This window comes from Cupressus sempervirens, chromosome 10 (genome assembly GCF_028749045.1).
Source record: "Cupressus sempervirens isolate cs-2001-9-10 chromosome 10, ASM2874904v1, whole genome shotgun sequence".
Classification (NCBI taxonomy): Eukaryota; Viridiplantae; Streptophyta; class Pinopsida; order Cupressales; family Cupressaceae; genus Cupressus; species Cupressus sempervirens.
The window spans coordinates 543,884,312-543,903,754 of record NC_143127.1 but is presented as its reverse complement, the minus strand read 5'-3'; the positions used below and the strand labels follow the sequence as shown (position 1 = coordinate 543,903,754).

The 19,443-nt window shown below is 31.8% G+C and overlaps 1 pseudogene; it reads right to left on the bottom strand.

Moving 5' to 3' along the window:
- Nucleotides 1–3,595: 3,595 nt before the first annotated feature.
- Nucleotides 3,596–19,443, bottom strand: part of LOC149535046 (AUGMIN subunit 5-like) — a 97,067-nt pseudogene continuing 81,219 nt past the window's right edge.

Sequence of the window (19,443 nt, the reverse complement as noted above, 5' to 3'; positions counted from 1 at the left end):
TGAGTAAGAAAACAAGCACAAGACTTATCAAATTTCAATTAGATACATTTATCTTAAATTCTATTCTTCATGTTTCCATTTTTTAAGTAGAGAAGTGGATGACTAAGCAATTTTAATTGATATATATATTTATGGATAGTTAGATTCCAATAAATGTTACAGAATATGAAACCAACTATTTTTTAAAATACATGTACTATTTCCTCTTAAGTGAGCTTATATTAGTAATATAAAAGGAAAATTAAGTGAAATTGTGTGAAAAATATATATTCCCATGCTTTCTTATAAATGCATGAACAAAATAATACAAAATAGAATATTTGTCATAATGGTTGTACTTCTCTAGCTATTGGTTTCTCCCCTACAAACTCCAAGGGACCACAAGTCATACATCCTTGATTGGCATAGATCTTGTTAGGAAGAAAATTTAGACATGGATCTAAGTGCTCAACATTCTTGTGGAAATGAGGAAAAATGATGGACACTAAACCAATCTTTCTATCTACACTCTTATGACATTATTGGGAATATGATTGAGAAATCTAGAGCCCTCTAAAAAATTAATAGCACAAATAATACCCACAATAATTTCTAATGAGAGCATCACTATGATGATGGTTGAGGATGTAGTTGATGAAACATTTACACTATTATAGTGAGAGAACTATTGCGATTGTTGTAAATAAAAATAACAAAACCTTTAAGTTTCTCTATATCCCACAAGTCTTGTAGAATTGTATACATATCTTTCCTAGCACTCATGTACCTACATCCATGGGAATATAAAATGATGCTTAGTTGAGAGGGTCAGAAAGAAATAAATCAACTCCTACATAAAGAAATGGTAAAAAAAAGGGCTTAGGTTTCCATCAATATAGATAAAAATGTTGTGGTTAAAATTGAATCTAACCAATTTCATGCCCCAAATAATGACCTTCAGCCGTAATTTTTTAATAATTTACCTTACTAGTAAGCCTTAACAATATTTAATTACTCTACTATTTTTTAATTAGAAACAACATGCATTTAAAGTGATGAGAAAAATGTTAAGCTGGTTGTAAGATCTTTATTCTAATCAATACATTTTTTAGATAGACTTTTTGATCACACATGTCTATCTTCTGCTGACACCTTTCGAACCTTGCCACTTCCCTATCTAAGGTAGGGACTCTAGTTGTGTGCAACCCTTTTTCTATATAATTTTTTACCCTTGTATTTCTATAGCTTCTATATAATTTTTCATTGTTGTAGTCATTTATTAGATACTATCATATTTATGTTTATCATTTTGAACTTCATTCATTTAATGTTGCACTCTTACCTTTGAATGACCTACTTTTCTTTTCATTTTCATGGATTATATCTAGTCATGGTTCATATTTTTTGTTGTACTTGGATAGAAAACTATAGCTACTTTTCCATTTCATCATTCTTCAGAATACCAAGATGTGCAATCAATAATAATTGGGGTTTTGTTGCAAGGTGTAATTAAGTATGCAATGGTTCTAATACTGAAGAGAATCTTCTTAGATATCCATTGGATGGTTCTAAAATATTGGAACTTGTTACTAGATGAATTCATGGAGTATGTGTATGAATACTTCTTTTCTTTTCTTGCATTTCTTAGATCATGCCTTTGAATACTTGGTATGTAATGTAAGGAAACTTAGGTGCAGAAACAGCTTCCTACACTAATCTCATAATGAAAGTATGATGCAAATCCTATTAAAATCTTCTACACTTATAGATTCAATATCATGCAAACAATAATATTGCAGCCAACCATGCATACAAAAAATAGATAGAGAAAGAAACACATAACACAAGTATTTGCTAGTGGGGAAAAACCTTGAGGTAAAATAATCCCACTCCTTCAGAACTTGCACAATGTATTATCTTCAACACAAGGTTACAATACACTTGCAATGCAAGTTCAACATCAACAACAGAAGACTCCAGTAGCTACTCGTAGTACCAACAATACACATTTTTCGCATCACATCTCTTTGCAACCCTAAAAATGCTTATAACATGTGCTTCACTTTAGGGCTACTCCCAAAGGTAAACCGTATTAGGGTTTTACCATTCTCTGAGAAAATAGGAACCCGAAAAATTTTTTTAGGGCGATGCCCCGAACCCCACTATTGGGGTAGAGTGTATAGTACTCAAATATCTTAGTTGCCACATGTCTTCACCTATCATTGAATCTTCCTAACATAGCTCTTACGTTTCATAGGAATTCGTCATAATCATTTTAGTCATGATCTCCTTACACACAATTCAAGATGTCAACACATCAACATTATTTGAAAGACATATATTTTACAAAACAAATAATAAGAATAGGAATTATACAAGGTTGAGACACCTTATTCCTAACATGTAACTCAAATTGATGTAATACAAATCCTAATACCTATTATAATTATCATATGGATTATATATTGAGTTGATTATTATTAGACATACAATATCTTTGTATTTAACATTACATTTTAAAATTTCACATTCTTAAAGGTTACCCAAGATTTTTTAGTTTATTTATATTTTAAAATGGAAAATTTGAGTTTTTATATATCTTTTAAAATTTTGAATAGTTATTTCCTATTATCTTGTTACCTTCTTCCAAATTGTGTCCCAATCTCCAAAAATGAGAAAATGTTTATATCCATTACCCTAAGTTCCTTACTAAAGAATGAAAGTTACTTCTACTTTTCAAACAAATTTTCTTTCTTGAATATCTATTTCATTACATATGACATGCTAGGAAATTCAAAAATGAACAAAATGCTGCAAAAAGCAATTTATACTCTTCCCTAATGGGAACCGTTCTATTACAAATTGCTATAGTAAATGAAGTTATTAAATTTCCACCATGAATGTATATGAGATCAATTGTTGTTGTTGTCTATGTTTCCTTTTTAATATTCAATGCCTCAACTGATTGGTTTGGGCTCAACCTTTGGTTCATAACCCTTGCTTTTTGTGATGGACTAGTGAAAAATCACTCCCAGGAAGTATGTCTCACTAGAGTTATATATGAAAGCCTAATTACATAGAATGATAGAAAATATATCGCAACAATGGACCCTTAGGTGAAGCCACTTATAAAATAATGTCCTAAGTTGAAGCCTCCAATGAACTAATGCTAAATGTGCATTTAGGTGACATCTCACATATGTCCAATTTGAGTAGTTCTAAGAAAGATTCCAAAATAAAAATTAGTAGCACATGGCCTAAATTTAACATTAAATGTACATTACATAGTAAATTGTATTCCTTGAAGAATTCATGACACATTTGTGAAGTAAAATTTCAATTAAGGTGGCAATTGAGCTTGGCCTGGATCTTGTATTGTACAATGAACATTGAAAGAAGAAACCAATAAAATGCTAGTGTTGTGCTCACCAAAAATCTTGCATGAATGATGTGAAGCTAAGTTTTACCATGATTTTATGTGATGGGAAGTTTCTAGTACTTGTCAAGAGGTGACTTCATTGCACCAAGTTTTGCATGGTAACTATTTTCCATTTTCCACAATGCAACATAATCAAATTTGAGCACTTCATCTAAAAAAGTTCAGGACACATGTTTATCAATAAAATGCCATCTAAAGCTTCTTCACATGTATAATCCAAGCAACAACATTTTTACCATCAATATTAACCCAATCAATTGATGTTTATGCTAGTTGTTACCACCATTTATCAACCAAACATGTGACCCTCTTGCATTCTTGTAGGCACTTTTGAGCTTCATGAACTTCTACGTTGTGCTTAGAAAACTATTTTTTCATAGCTATTTTTCATGCTCCATAGCCACATAAAAATAGTATGATGTAGTTATTTCATATTCTCATCTTGAGCTATAAGATTTTCTCAATAATGCATGGCCATTACCAAATAAGTCCTTAAGCATATGTACTTGATTGATTGCCTTTGAAATTTCCTCCAAAATACATATCTCTAACCCATGGAGCTTCAACCAAAACTCCAATGATTTTAATATTGATCCCAAGCCAAAATTTTAACCCTCAACACCTATATGATATTTGTAGTATAATGGATGTGTAACAAATTGATGGAATTTTTGAAGGATCCCTTGCACTAGCTCTTGCCATTAGCAATTCTGCATTTTTCTTTGTAGTAGTAATTGCTTGAGGTCTTGTCAACTCACTTACACCCATGGAATCCAAAAGAGTCTATGGACTGGATGGAGTGGATGGTAATATATAAAGATGGTTATCTAGGCTTCTCTAGGATTCTATGAAAGTGTCTACTTCTTTTTCAATGAGATCATATGTCTCTTTTGTCTTGTTTTGAACTATTGTATAGGCTAGAATAATTGTGTTTGTTGAATATTCATGACTAGCTAGAGGATGCTTCTCCCAAGATGTCATTGTAGTCAAATTTGATCAAATAAGAGTTGTATATTGATTCCAATTAAATCTTGCACTCATCAAATTGTTCAACATTTTTCCATTTATTTCACAATGCTTCTTTTTCTTCTCTCCACTCTACACATTTTCTTGAGTCACAAAACTTCATATGTTAATCTATTTACACTTCCTCTTAACCATACTAATTTTCTTTCCTTTAACAAAATGTCTAGCTCAAATTATCTCAAGCCTCTAGATCCTTGAATGTTGTTTCCAACAATGTATGAAAAACCTCCATCTCTATTGTCACTACCTTAATAACTTCTCACTATCCTTTCTTTCCTTTGCAACTTTATTCAATGCATCTTCAATTTCCATAAAATGCTACACGTGAGCTTTATGTCTCTCACAAGGTTGATTATATGTCCCATTGCTTCTACTTTGACTATATGAACTCACATCAAGAGATGCAACATCCATTACTTTATTATTCTTACATTGGCACCTTAGTCACTCAACACCTTCTCTAACATTGATTTTATCAACCTCTCACTTTATTAGATTAAAAATTTGAGTTGTGTATGATGTAATTGCACAAATTAATTATCAAGGATTCCTCAAGGAATTTAGACCAATGACATGTACACCATAAGGTATTTATCCATCAATGTTGATACCCAACTTTGAAGTTTGCAAATATAAATGTCCTTGAACACTTAAGCCATCATTAGTGAGAGATGTGTTCTATATTGAGTTAATAATATGAGCTATAAGAGACTCACATGTTTCTAATGCTCATTTTCTATTTTTTCTTAATAAGAGTGGGACCAGTTATGGGTTTATTGTCCTTGACTATAGCATAAACTATATCATGCTCATTAAAGGCATACAAAATGTCAGGAGTCATATCTTGTGCCACTCAAACTCTCATCTTATGTTCATTTATTACTTGATCCACATATCAATAAAGATGTCACTTGTATACTACACAAATCTTGGTTGTGTCTTCATATCATTGATTGTAGGCTTCAAGCATCACCTACTTATTCCTATAATTTGACTTATTGTCAAGCATTCTCTTCCATTGGTATTCCTCCATAGAATTTTCTATCTTTCATCCCTTATTTTACCATAATTGTTCTTCAATAATAATAATTTTGTCTTTATAAAAAACCAATTATTACTATTTTTATTTAGAAATAGGTGTATGAATGACATTAAACTATTATTTGGAGTACTTGTATATAACAAGACAAGAACTTATATTGTATACAAAACATAATATAATTTATTGCATTTCTTTAAGATATTGTCATAGTTTGCAATGTTCCTTTAGCTCGTGAAAATGATAACTTCTAGACTTCAATATACTAGTTTGGAGACTCATTAGTTGATATTATAGGTAGTTTTGTAGGTTAACTAAATTCATTCAAAAGACTCATCTTGACACATTGGAATGAAAATATGAAAATTTTGGGGTATTAAAATTAGTGATCTTTTTCTTCCTATCACTTAGGGCAATTTTTGGTTTTCGCAGTGTCTCTTACAATTTTATGATTATACATTTTACATGATAATTATTTAAAGGGTACTAACTCAATGGAAGAGCACTTTCTTTACAAGAAGGAGGATGGTGGTTCAATTCCATCGTGCCCTATTATGAAAAAATATACTATTAAATATGTGACTAAATAGGGTACTAAATATACTACTAAAATGTGACTAAATATACAATTAAATATGTGGTCAAATATACTACTAAATATGCTATTGAATATACTGCTAAATATAACACTAAATATGTGATTAAATCAAATATCAAATATACAACTAAATATGTGATTAAATATACTATCAAATATACTATTAAAATATAATACTAAATTTGTGACTAAATCAATTATCAAAATTAGTAATCAAATTATTGACTAAAATCATTTAGTAGTAAATTTAGTAATGTTATAAATGACTAGATTTTAACTACTATTAGTCATGTGACTATGTTACTTGTCACATATATACATATTTTAGTAGTTCTTTTAGTCATGTATTGCTATTTTTGTACTAATGTATCAAAAGATAGTTATCTACACCAAGGACATCACAACAGAATGGTATTGTTGAAAGGAGGAATAGATCTATCATGGATTTTGCAAAGACACTAATGATCAAGAAGGAGCTCTCTCAAGTATTCTAGAGAGAAGCAATTAGTACTACTATTTATGCACTCAACTGAGTTCAATTGAAGAAAGGAATGAACAAGACACCCTATCAGCTATGATATGGTCATACATCAAATTTAAGTTATTTCAAAATCTTTGGAAGTGGATGTTACATTCACAAGGATACTAGGAAAGCTAAACTTGATGTTAAAGGTGATGAATATATATTCTTAGGATATTTATCTAAGAGAAAGGCTTACAAATGTTCGAACAAGGATACTAACAAGATGATTGAAAGTGAAAATGTAAGATTTGATGGGTTTTCTAAGAGAAATGATCTAGAAAGAACTTGAAGATTACAAAAAATATTTCTCCATTTATGAATATGTACTAGACATTACCCAAGTTATAACATAGGCCTACTGAGCATTGGACAATGTTTACTGAGTCCTAGATAGTTGTGTTTGAAACTAAAATTAGAATAATTGTTATGGTTTTATTGATGTCAAAATGTATGTTAAGACATTTTCTAACAAGTGTTGAGTGCCATATCAATTGATTGATGAAGAGGATTTGAAAATAAAAAGACAACTAGATGAAGTGGTGATGTTGATTAGAAAAAAGGTGCAAGTATGATGGAATAATAATGGACACTTGATTAGTTTATCTTTGACAAGATAATGTGTTGTTTAATAATGATATGAAGTAGAGAAGATAGTTGAGCTGAAATATATAAGAGATACATGAAGAGAAGACAAGATGTTGAATAAAACAAAAGCTTGACCAAGTGATAGTTTCATAGGGTCAATGAAGGAATTAAAGCAGATGATTAAGGAACTTAGAGATAGTTGAGACAAAAGTATCAGCCAAGTGCTAGTTTTGGCTAAGCATAGTGAAGACTGGGCAAGCTAGTAAAAACTAAGCATTAGAGAGAATAGTGATGATTAAGAAGAAGAACATAGTGATTGTTGAGTGTCAACAAAATAAAAGTTTGTGAAAGAATCAAATTTGAGGCTAACATAGTTGAATTTTTAGATTAGTCAAAGTCCATGGACCATAAGCATTGATGAGTTGGCATATTTAATGCAAGGATTGAGTTTGTTATGTGATCAAACACAAGGATCCAAGTGAAGTTTATAGAAGTATCAAGAATGTAACAAAAGCATAAAATTATGGAAAAATTCATTGAATCTAATAAAACCCTTAGATCTACAGTGATGTTTAAGTGGCAAAAGATCAAATCTACCTATTTAAGGAGGCATAATATATGTTTTCTTAGGTTGGTTCATTGCTAATTGGGGATTTTGTGAAGAACTTGTGAAGAACATAGTATTAGAGGAAAAGTGATGAGATTGGTGTACTTTTATTGCTTCAAGGGTTTCCAAGAAGATCAAACAAGTAGAACATGATGGAGGCTAGTCAATGAACCAGCATGATTCGAATGGAGATCTGAATTTGCAAAGTGAGTTGTATCTTTATAGATCAAACCTATTGTTATATTGTAACCATTGTAGTAGTCAAATCCTTTGATCAAGGTTGACCTAATAGTCATTTTGTAAATCCTTTAATCAAGATGAAATTCTAATGGAATGATCCAAAGTCCTCTAACCATGCTACTCCTGATAGGGTGATTAAATCTTGTAACAAGGTCACACCCAGTAGTGTATTTTGTAACCTTTAACAAGGTTGTCTTTTAATCGAGCTCACTTCAAAAGAGTTAAAATTTGTTAGCATGTGACTAGTGATTTTTCCCAAATTAGGTTTCCATGTTAAATCCTCATATCATTTACTTGTGTGAATGTTATGTTGTACATGTTATTTTATAGTTGTTGTTTTTTTACTATTAGTCAAAACATATACAAAATAGAGAGTTAAAAGATGTTAAGTTTTTGATGAGTTGTTATATTTACCAAGTGGTTGAATGAATTTATTTAAGATGTTTGAAGTTAGTAAATGTTGAATTGGTACATCTGGACTTGAGGATAATTGATTCACTCCCCCCCAGATATTCTAATCATTCTAACAATTGGTATCAAAGAGTTTGGTGCTTATAAGAAGGTTTAAAGGTACTCAAGTCAAAGATCAATATGTATAAGAGAGAGGTACCTAAGTTGAACAAGGAGAACTTTCCAGCATGGAAGGATCTAATTAAATTGCATCTATTGGGAGTTGGAGACTCTATAATATGCTTCTTGGAAAATGAATACATTGGAGTTCCTAGACCCATGATTTTTGAGAAAATGAAGGAGAAGTAGGAGCATAATCAAATTATTATAACACTGGCATCTTCTTTGGGTTAAGTTGAATTTGATGATGTGAAGGAATGCACTACTACAAAGAAAATGTGAGACAAGTTGGCTCAAATTTGTAGAGGAGATAAAAATATGGTAAGGGCTAAGGAAAAAAGTTCAAGAGGTATATTTGATGACATGAGAATGAAAGAAGGTGAAATTATTGCATAGTATTGTGGCTAAATCAAGGATATTATGAATTTTATTAGAGGAGTTGGGGGAGTCATATATGATGAGATTGTGATCAAAAAAGTGTTAAGGACTTTACTCTTTATCGATGCAATTAGAGTACTTGAAATTCAAGAATTAAGGTGTACTACTAGTAATGATTTGTCCCTAGATAGTCTAATTGGTAGACTTATTGCATTTGAATCATCAAATTTTGGCAATTATTCACCTGCTAGTATTGAATGTGTTTTCAAATTTCAACTAACCCTTGATGGATCTAAGATAAATAAGAAGAGTATGAATGTGCATAGTGATAGAGAATCAAAGGATGATCTTGATGATCATGAAGCATTGTTGGCAAGGAGACTACCAAGAGGAAAAGGAAATATAAAGGTAAACTTACTATTATATGTTTTACATTTAACAAAGTTGGTCATGTTGTAGCAAGGTCTCCTAGTAGAGATGATAAGGAGGAAATAAAAGATAAAAAATATATTAGTAGAAGAGACAACAAAGATACGTGAGGTAACAAAGACTACCAAAGAAAAGGTAATAAATATGTTTACATTATTGAAGAAGAAGGTTCTGATAGGATTCTAATGAAATTGTTGAAGAAGTTGTATATATATCAATGAAAGATGACTCTAATGAAGATGGGAAATCTACTTTAATATCTCATGTGAGTAAGAAAAATAGATGGATAATTAATAGTGATTTCTCACATCATATGACCAGTGATACAAGTAATTTAGAAAAGTTAGAAAATTATAATAGAAATAGTGTTAAGTTTGGAAATGATGCACCATGTTATGTGAAAGGCGAATGATCAATTAAACTAAATGATAAAATCAGATGTGATAATGCATATTGGGTTGATGGTTTTAAATATAACTTGTTGAGTATGGCATAATTGTACAATTTAAGCTACAAAGTTGAATTCTAAAATAAGAAGGAAAAAATATTTGATGCTACTGGTGAACTAATTGGAACTAGAGAGAAAAAAAAAAAAGAGGTAACTTGTTCAATCTAGACCTATTTGAAGATACATGTCTATTTGCAAAGTATGAAGATGTTTGGTTATAGCATAAGAGGCTATGTCATGTGAACTTGATAATTTGGTAAACATTAGTAAAATGAATAGAATTGGAGGAATACCAAGATTAATAAAACATGATTAAGTGATGTACAAATAATGTCAAATGGGTAAAATGACAAAGTCTAGTTTTAAGAGAAAAACCTATACTTCTAATGATATTTTGGAGCTAGTTCATACTTATTTATGTGGTCCTATTAGAGTGCAAAGCTATTATGGTAACAAATATATTAATCTATTTTTTGATGACTTCTCTATAATTATGATTGTGATGATTCTAAAATAAAAATCTGATGCATTTTAAATGTTATAGTGATGTCTGGCTAAACTTGAGAAGGAAATAGGGAAGAATTTGAAATTTTTGAGATCAGATAGAGGTGGTGAATTTATATCAAATGAGTTCAACATATTCTGCAATGCTAAAGGAATCAAGAGATAAATGAGTGCTCCACTATAGAATGGGATAGCTGAAAGAAGGAATAGATCAATCATGGATTATGCAAGAACACTTATGATCAAGAAGATTGTTTCACAAAAGTTTTAGACAAAAGCTTTAAGAACTACTATTTATACACTGAAGTACATTCAAGTTTAAAAAGGTATAAACAAAACCCCTTAAAAAATTTGGTATGGATATGCACCTAACGTGAATTATTTCAAAGTCTTTGGAAGAAAGTGTTACATACTAAAAGATGCAAGGAAAGGAAAACTTGATGCAAAATATAATGAAGGTATTTTTCTAGGATATTTCACTAAAAGAAAGGCATATAAGATTTTGAATTCTAACAATAAAAAACTGCAGAAAGTGCAAATGTTAGAGTTGATGAATTTGCAGAAAAAAATGAAGAAGAATCTAAGAGGGAACGTGAAGATTACAAAAATTGTTTCTACATCTATGAACATGAACCTAATACCTTTCTTGAAGCAAAGAGGTCATCCAACGTCAGTAGTCAGGTATTGTTGAAGTTTGATAGAAAAGTTCTATCAAGCATCAGTCGATTGTCAAGCATCAAGCTATAGGATCTTAGTCATGGAATAAAGAGGCCAAATGTCAGAATGAAGAATCCACACACTAGATAGACAAGACGAAGTTACATCTAGAGATAATTGAATAAATTGAACAAGTTGAACCAAGTAAGATACAATAAGAGGAAAGAAGACCTAAACCTATCTTAGCAAAGTATGGGAGGATTCACATACAAGACCAAATCATTCGAAGAAATGATTTAGGAATCATGATAAGAAGTAAGTTGAAGAATGATACATTTTTATTATATGAGTTTGAGCCTAAGTTAGTTAAAGATGCTTTGGAAAATGAATATTGGATAAAGGTAGTGAATGATGAAAATGATTAGATAGAAAAAACAAGATATGGACATTAGTACCTAGACCAAAGAAAAATAATGTGATTTGAACTAAGCGGGTATTTAGAAACAAGTTGAATAAAAAAGGTAAAGCCATAAAGAAAAAGGAAAGACTAGTTTGTAAGGGTTATGCTTAAGAAGGAGTTGACTATGGAGAAACATTTTCCCTAGTTACAAGATTGGAAGGAGTGAGAACTTTTCTTGCATATGCTTCTTGCAAAGGATTCAAAGTATACCAAATGGATGCTAAATATGCATTTCTAAATAGAATCTTATAGGAAGTCCATGTTGAATAACCTAAAGGATTTTTTGATCTTAGCAAGAGGAATATGGTAAATAAGTTACATAAAGAATGATATGGTTTGAAGCAAGCCACTACAAAATGGTATGAAAGGTTACGCACTTATTTAGTGAAAATTATTTTTGTAAGAACCAACAATAATAGAAATATGTACATGAAAAGTGAATCTAAAGGTAAGATATTGCTAGCTAAAATATTTGTTGATGATATTGTATTTGGAGGACAATATCTGATATGCAAGTCATTTGCTAATGAGATGAAGAAGGAATTTGAGATGTTAATGTTTGGTGAGATCAAGTTCTTTATTGGTTTGCAAGTTTATCAGATGAATAAAGATACTTATATTACACAATCAAAGTATATGAAAGAGCTATTAAAGAGATTTGCAATGGAAGATGTTGGAAAAACTTGCCCTCCTACCAAAACATAATATAAATTTTTCTTAGAGTCTATTCCAATAGTCATTAATGGTTTTAGAAATTGAAAATTTGAAGGGAATACATGAAATAGGTTTGACCTTGGTTTATTTCCTTTTATCCTAAGTTTGGAATTTCACATTATGATTTATGTCTTCATGTTTCAAGTTGCAAACATGCGACCAACTAGTCATCGTATGATTGCAAGCTCTTTGGTCTTAGCTACTTCACAAGTTATTAGGTTGCAACATGATGAGCACTGAGGGTTAGTGCATGGTTGGAGCACTAATTTTAGCTATTGAATTTGAGTTACAACATTTCAATGAGTCTATTTCCATGTTGTTTCACAGTCACACTAGGTTTCCATCAAATAGTTCAAAGACATCAATGGCCCACTCATCTCCAAATTTTAGATCATCTTGATCTAACGAGTATCTTAAACTTGCATTATGAAGTTGCATGAGTTTTAATGAATCCACAAAAGTGATAGCTCACCAAGTTTTCATGTGGGTCCTATTTCTATCATGGTTCATAAGCAATAGAAAGAATGTTAGATGAGTTGGCACAAGGCAATTTTTTCATTGCTTGGGGTACTAATAGGGGTTAATACATCTTTGGGACTATTAGATTAAATACAAATCAAGAGTCATCATTATGTCACTAACCAAAGATGCAAGGTCATTATCCATGGTGAAATAATGACAGTTGGGCACATGTCTCAGTGGGCTTGGGTGGAGAGTAAGTAGTTGGCAGAGGTGGTTAAGATCATATTTGTAAAGATAGGAGAATTTCATGTTAGTTAAGGTTCAAATCATGATGATGTGAATGGTGTGTTGGTGGTTAGGTCCCCATAGTTCACAGGGTTGCTAACATTTTCTATTAACCAAGAAAGCTATGATGACAATGTGAAAGATTAGAATCATGTAGTCATTGGGTCACAACAGTCAATAATAGATGTTGGAGACAAGTTGTGAAGTAGCAATAATGATTATTTTGACTAAGTTCATAGTTTCATAGGGTAATAGTTAATAAAGGTAGAAATATGGTGAATCTATAACTAGGGTAAGACATGGGTCAACATAAGTTTGAATGGTCAAGTGGTGAAATGATAAAACATGATTGGTCCACATGTTAGATCCTAAGGATGACTCTAGGTTACTGATGACATGGCTAACTTGGCATGTTGATATCGAAGAAAGACAATCATTTATGATGAATCTAATCTTCTTGGATATTCACAACCACTTTCACTAATCTCCATGCATTTCTAATGGGAGGGACATTTGATCATTGCCCTAGGTTATCCATTTTCCTTGTTATACATTAATGGTCACCATTTTGTGTCTTCTCAAGGTCCTTGTTGAAAGATACAATTTTCTTGCATACAACTATGTACCAAAAATTTTGATTTTCTAGATTTGCAGTGATTGTTCTTTGCAATCTTAATGGTAGTTGTTGAATGTAACTTCTAGCTGAAGTAATCCAAGGGTTATGCTTGAACTATAAAAGCACATTTTTGAAGCCTTTGTTAGATCCTTCTCTATTTTTCTTTGACTTTACTTTGGCATGCACATTGCAAATTCTCTTTTCCTTTGAACTTCATAACATTTTGCCTTATCTCTTTTAGCCATTGATGTGCTATGTGAGATTCATTTACCTCTCATCAATGTATTGTGGTTGTCTATCATTTGCATGACTATATCTCTTTTGGCCTATGAATGATATATAGTGAAACTCTTCTTCCTTGTATCATTTATTTAGTTATCTTATATGCATGTGATTGTTTGATTAAAAAAGTTTGAATCTATATATTTTGATGTCATGATAGTTAACTATTGATGTATGGGTAGAGACAAGGTTGAACACTCTATATTGATGCATCACCCCCTTAGAATAGATTAGGTAAGTGTTTCATGCATGTTTTCTTCCATTTTCCTCTCCAAGTGTAGTTTAGGTGCATCCTAATATCAAAGGAAGCCAATCTTCTCTAGAGACTCAACCTCATTATTCAAGTCCTACAACATGGAGGTTATTTCCATGTTTCATAAGGTTTCCTTTACGGAAAAACTTTAGGCAAGGGTGCAAACATTTGTGACAACATTTTTTGGCATGCCCAATGGGACAATATTGAAGTATATCACAAGTTCATTAGTATTAGAGAAGATTATGTGTTCATGTTGAGGAGATAGTACTACTTTATTATTCAAGTCTTCAAGAGGCTCATTTGTTCAAAGTACTTGGTGACTCCAAGCTTCAAATACATCTGGCTTTAAAGACCGACATGTTGATTCATGCCCAAAGCACACATAACGACATCTTCTAAAGGTAACTTTCAGTATTCATAACTCTCATTTTCAAACCCTAGAAGGAAAAGGAAAAGTTTGTCCTTATCACTAGTTAGGAATTTTGCAATAAATCATTCACCTTTAAGGTATGTTTCCACTCCTCCTATTGATAGGACTCAACCTAGGCTACCATCCTTTCATCTCAATAGACCAATTTTTCATATGACTCTACCTAGGGATCATGCCTTTTCCACCTTCAATGGTTGAACTACTCTTTTGCTAGCCCAAAGACATGACAAACCAGTATCAACATTAAAGAGAATCCCTAATTTTACTAGTGAGACCTCTACTTCTCCTATTGAGCACATTAAAAAAAAATCTAACATCTGCAATATTCATGGAATAACTGAAGATGATGTAGTAGTTAGGCTTCTAGCCTCATTCTTGAAAGGAGAATCACTTCAATGGTATAGAGGGTTTCCTCATAACTCTATAATAGATTGGGATGGGTTAGGAGTAGCCCTATGCAAACATTTTGAATATAAAAGTGACTATCTTTCCCTCCTAGAGTAGTTGACGACAATAAAGAGGGCACCCCATGAATACATGACCAACTTTAACTATAGATTGAAAAAAACATGTGATAGAATACCAACTCTAGTGAAGCCTACTCTAGGTAACACCTTCTTGCATTATCTGAGAGCCCTAAATAGTGATATTGCCACTACAATCCAAACCATGGGAGGGGAAAAGGAGGAAGATGAAATGACAAGTGGGTTAAAGCACAAACCTATGTCATCCTTTTATAAAGTGAAGGCTAACAAAAATATAAGTGTTTAACTTCAATGACATAAAATAAGTAATTATTATTTAGAATTTGAAAATGAAGTAAACTAATAAAATCTATATAAATGGATGTTGTTTAGGATTATTAGTTGTAATGATTATTTGGAATAATAATTGATATATTTTTATAAATTTTAAGGATTTTAAGGATTTTTTAGTTCTTGAAAAGTGTTTTAAAAAAGGGGTCTAGTTCCCACCACAAAACTATATGGAAATAAACTCTTTTTCTCTTTGATCTCCAATTATGTTTTAGATGACATATATATAGAAATTCACTTTTGACATATATTTCCTCTTTTATAACCATTCAAATTTCACCTCACCTAAAATCGAAGTTTTTATCTCTCACTACATTTTTCAAAATAAATCTATTCTAACCAAAAGGAAAAATATACATTCTAAAAGAGGACTCTCTTCTCTAGAATATCATATGCTTTTTAAATTTGTTTAACACAATTTACTCCTTTTTTTTTTCAAAATCAACATCTTCTTGAGTGTTAAAATATCTACTTGAAGTATTTTTCAATTAAAATAAACAACATCTAATTAAAACACTATAAACTCTATAAAAGAATATTCTTTCCTTTGAGCTCTATAAAATGGTGTTTATATGTTATTAAAAATATATCATTAAAAGAGTAAGAGTTATTGAAATGTTAGTTTTTTGAAATAATTTTATTTCTTTAGTATTTGGACACAGATAGGTATAAAAGATGCATTTAATAGACATTTCCAATTGAAAATTTGTGAGAACATATGTAATTTAGCTAGAATAAATTTATTTAGACCATATGTTTGAACAAAAATATTTTTTGGACATAAATACTCAAGTTCAATCGTTCTAATAAGCTAGTCTCAAAGATGACACAACTTTGTACTTTTACCCAAGTTACTCCACCAAAAGCCCAATCTCAACAACAACAACCACCACAACAAAAAGAGGAAGGAGAAGGAAACAACAAAAAGAAAGTTGGAAATTGAGAATAGAGAACCGAAATGATACTTCTTGAAAGAGGGTAATCGCAAGAAATTAGCGCAATATTATGATAGATATCCAATATATGATCAAAGGAATATAAAAGTTATTTAGCATGTGATCAAATTCAAGAAACCTTTACTCACAATTCATGGAGAATTACCAAAAATGGCTATGTGAAAGATTAAATTAGGTCAGATTGAGGACAAAGAAGGAAGAAGAAAATCTAAGAGGAGAAGCTATAAGAAGATGCTATGATGTGAAAAATACTACACAAATGGATAGAATAATGCATGGACTCAATCTGCTAGTACACAACAAGATGATATTTATAAGACTCATGGGAGGATAGAAACATGAAGTCATAAAGGACACTAGAGAACATATAAAGTAGGTATTAAGTGATCTTGTGAGAAAAGCCTACATTAAAGAGGCTAGAAATGAAATAGTCACAGCTTTAGCAGCAACACCTAGCATATCAATATTGGATACTATTGTGGTTCCACAACACACGCCCCATTCCTTACTAGGAATGGGGACCCCCTACCTCTTTTCTTTTTCAAGTCCTCGAACTCACAATTCAAGGATCCAAAGAAATTTTAAAGAGTCAAAAAATAAAAAAAATACAAAAAATACAAAAATACAAAAACCGAAAAAAAATCAAAAAATCAAAAAAGGTCATAAAAAATATAACATTTGGAAACAAATTTTTAAAAATTGTTATTTAAAAAAATAAATAGATAAATAATAATATTAATTTTTAAAAACCACACACCTCACAAGGGTCGCGGAGCATATTCCCACCCGTAGTGAGGCACAATGCGCAGCCACACACTTGCGCAATGGGTGGGCTTGGATATAAAGCCTTCCCCTCCACATACTTCCACACTTTTTGCATTAATTAACCACACTCTCCATGTTTTTCACTCTCTGACTCCACACCTACATCAAGGTGCATGGAACATTTGTATACTTTGCGCATCATGCGTGTCATGTGTCACGTGGTTACCCAATGGCACTGAGCACTTCTTCAAAAGCCCTACACACTTCATCGCAATGTGACATGCGCACTACACACATTTATTTAATAGCACCACAAATTCCACACCCCACCCACAAAGCACTACACTCAAACTATTTTGCACTGTGCATGCCAAATAACCTCCATGCTGTGCAACTTCACACCACCGTACACCTTATCACGTTTTGCACTTCTGCACTATTGGCCTACTTTTTCACCATTGAATTTTTTTTACATATTATAGTGAAAATTTAGCTACATATTCAATATTAGGGTTGTGTTTCAAGATTTTTTTTCCATAAATCAAAAACTCTTAATTTTATGTTACCCTAATATTGTTTGTGCTCCATGTTTCCAAGGGTAGGGTTTTCATTTGTTTGAATTCAAATATGCACTGGAAGTTTTAGTCCTTTTAAAATATTTTATTTCAAATTTTTTGCGTATATCTTTTAAAAATCTTTTCTTGACCATTTTACCTTAGTCACCTTTATCCTAACCATGGTTATTTTATTTAGTGTTTCACAAAGCATCTTAACTATGATGGTTTGTTTTGGCTAGCTATTGATCTCTCCAAGATCAATGGTGGGTGCATACCCACAAGATGGATCTACTCAACTTTTATGTAATGTAGGGAAGCACCTTTATGCCATATAGCACTTGGTGACATTGGGTTATAACTGAACTACAAAGACTAGGACTTGTCAGTACCTTGTCAAAACTGTTTCAAAGCTATTAGTATGGTCAAAGCACATGCAACTTTCCAAAAATATCATTGGTTGAAACATACAATGGGGTCACTTTTGGGCATCACATCTATACATTATTGATCTTTAAAAGATCAACGGTGGGCGTATTCTTGCTTCATGAAGGTGCAAAGTTTTTAACTAAAGAAAGAAAGCACCCTGGTGACACCTATCCATAATGATGTCAAATAGGATATTCGTGTAGTTCAAAGGGCAAGATTTATCACATTGTTGATCTTAAGGAGATCAACAGGTTGTGCATGATTACAATACAAAAGTGCATGAGTTTTAAAGAATGCCAAAAAGTGCCTCTTTGATGCATGGCACATAATGATGTCATGGACCACCTTTTCAAACAATGTTAATAATGTTTCTTCTATGGAAGTTGTTGGGTGAGCTAGATCATATAGGAAGCATTTCGTTGGTCATTTTGGATAAATGGGTCCTAAAACACAAAGGTTTTGATTCACTATCAATCTTGGGAAGATCGATAGAAAGTTCTTACCCACATTACAAAAATGACAACTTTAAGTAATGTAGGCAAGCATCTATTTCCCATGTGGTACAGTGGAACCAAACTTTGAGAAGGTTGTTGAGTCATGCCAAGTGGTAAAGTTTTTCTGAATTGGAGTGGATTCATTAATGAAGCATGACACATATATACCAAGTTGCAAATGATGTCATCAGTGTAGAAATTCTCAAAATTTGTATTGTAGTTTGTGCCACTATCAGACTTGTCAAAGTATATTTGTTTAAAAGGTGACATCCTATTGGATAATATAGCTAACTAGACAATATAAGGGTACATGTTTGTGTCATTGTTGATTTGTGCAAGATCAAAGGCTAGTGTTTGCCCACATTTTCAAGAAGATATTTAGATAATGCAAGGAAGTGCCTTGTGGACATGTGTCCATGATGATGTCAGCATTGCATGATAAACTAGCACTACTAACAATTGTTCTCCTTCCATATCATAGGTGTCAAAATTCCATAAGCTATTTGGGCTGACATGGTTTCCAATAACATCGCTTGGCTCCACCATTGATCTTGACTTAATCAACGGATAACACTTTCCCACTTGCTAAAGTTTCATGATAGATAAATAAAGTGGGTAAGTGCCTTACTAACATATATCCTCATTGACATCATTGCTTTTATCTCAAATTTTCAAAAAGGTTTAAGTTATGTTGTTTTTGATGTTTTAGAGATGGATGGTTGGCACTTGCCCGCATTTTGAAAGTACTCACTAGTTAGATGAAGCAAGGAAGTGCTAACTTGATGCATGGAAAAGTAGGACTAGTTGCAACATAGATTTTCTTATGTGTGATAAGTTGGAAGAGTTATTGCACCAGTTTGATTATTTTGTTGCCATAAAGTGTTTCATTTTCTTGATCTTGGA